The sequence below is a fragment of the Buceros rhinoceros genome, unplaced genomic scaffold, assembly GCF_000710305.1.
Source record: "Buceros rhinoceros silvestris isolate BGI_N320 unplaced genomic scaffold, ASM71030v1 scaffold8837, whole genome shotgun sequence".
Taxonomy (NCBI): Eukaryota; Metazoa; Chordata; class Aves; order Bucerotiformes; family Bucerotidae; genus Buceros; species Buceros rhinoceros.
The window spans coordinates 41,837-43,841 of NW_010422746.1; the positions used below are offsets into that span (position 1 = coordinate 41,837).

General features: G+C 42.3%; 1 protein-coding gene across 1 annotated transcript in view; it reads right to left on the reverse strand.

The window, feature by feature from the left end:
* INPP5D (inositol polyphosphate-5-phosphatase, 145kDa) overlaps positions 1-2,005 on the reverse strand; it is a gene marked incomplete at its 3' end in the record, with an annotated part of 53,183 nt that overhangs the window by 38,743 nt on the left and 12,435 nt on the right. The gene's annotated exons all lie outside the window — the stretch shown is intronic.

Consider the following 2,005-nt stretch of genomic DNA (forward strand, 5'->3'; position numbering starts at 1 on the left):
TGGTGTGGGCGGACAAAGGATAGTACAGCGAAACAATTCTTCCTCTAAAACAATAATGGTTAAACCGGTTGCTGTTCAACAACCCTAATCTTTAGCTTCTGAATCTTAAAGTATTTTGCGGCGCCTGGAAGTTGCTGCTGTACATTCAGCGAGGAAAGTGCCGACTTTTCCATTGTTTAAGTGTGCTGAAGGCTTTATGACATAGCACATTTATTGGAGGGCAAACTAAGAGATATTGATGACATTCTCCGGCGTTTCATTCTTTGGAGCGAAATTTTACCTGAAAGCACATCCAGATAAAAGGAAAAGGGATGTCATTTCATGGCATGCATTAGCTTTCAAATATCTGATTTCATTTCTTGAAGCTTGAAAAACATAATGGTAATATCACTTTAACCTGATCTAAGCCATCTTCTCTTAATTTTTTTTTAATATATTTTCAGGAAACTGGAACCCTTCTGAAAGGGTTCAAACTAGACAAAAGCTGGATATGGTTTGTTTGGATGAAGAATTTTGTATACTGAGAGATTCGGCATGTTTCAGGAAATACCTAGTTCTCGTATTAAATACTGCTTCTTTCAGTTTTTCAAAACCTGTGAAATGCTTTGTGTTTATTCCTACCTCAGGTGCAACAGCGGAAAGAAACATTTTCATCATATCAACAAAACCAGAGTGTTTGCAGAAACATGAAGTACAGAGATTTTGCTAAGCCCTGACTTCAAATTATTTTCAGTCCCCCATGTAAAGACTACAGAGTTTTACGAACTGATTTAAATCAACATTAATTATATTTAAAAATATTAGAATTGGACTATCTACCATTTTCAGTAATAAAATGAAGCTTAATATCATTAAATTACGTATTTGGACATACTTGAAATGTGTTTCCCCAACCATGTTTCAGGACATTGCTCCTAAGCAGTATCTAGCTGTCCACTTGTCCGTTGTTTCTATCCAAAAAAAGTAATTACCCTAATTATACCTCAGCCCTTCAGTGCCAATGGAGTACCACCACATCCCAGCCAGTTTTCCGTGGTAGCGAATATCAATTCCATTCTCACCATCAACTTTTCTTGAAATTTACTGCCACGCATCACGTCCCACTTTCCCATAGAGGTGTCTCCTCAGACGCTTGGTCTCCTGCCTTTCAACACAGAGGGAGGCCAGCAGTGCCCGATGCCTCTCGCAGCAAGCAGACTGTGGATGTATTACAGTCTCCATGTAGCCTGCAAGTGATATTTTGGGCAGGCCTGTGCCTGCCCTGTCCTTGCTGGAAACCATGACGTTTTGACATCAATTTGAGCAAGTACAAAATCCTTACGCAGCTGAGTGACAGAAGCTCTTGGTGGCTGCAGTGCTGTGAATGGGTAAGCATCACCCAAAAGATTTCGGTTTGCATTCTCTCTCACTGAAGCCAGCTCAAGTGCAATTTCCTAGTAGAAAGTTTTGATCTGGTATAGACAAATCAGCAAATCACAAAATCCTTACTACAGAAAAGCTTTTCTTGGCCACACGTGTCAGAGCAGCACAGCAAATTGGGATTACGGCACAGAATCAAAGAAAATGATAAAAGCTTTGCATGTCTCTGCAAAGGCCTCACAAAGGACATGTGCCACTGCCAGACACTCTCTCTGACCTTGGTGACAACAGCAGTGACACCAGCAATGCAGGAACTGACCTAAACTCATGCTCTTATCAGATCATGCTGGCAGGACGGGCAGCAGAATGTCTGTACGCAGAGAACAGGTTAGCGCACCGGATGGAGCTTTTATGCAGAGCTCCACCCTGGAGGACTTATAAACAGATGCCAGAACAAATCCTGCCTACAGGCAGGGACAGTCCTGTTGATCAGCTCAAGTGAGCAGGGAGTCCTCTCACTGAGTGTCTTCCCCATCCCAGGACAGAGGGTTTTGGTCGTTCTGGCACATTTAGCCAACCCATATGTAGATGGAGTACAAATCTCGATGTTTCTAGAAGCGTGCTGGAGAGGGAAGGTTTCAGCAGG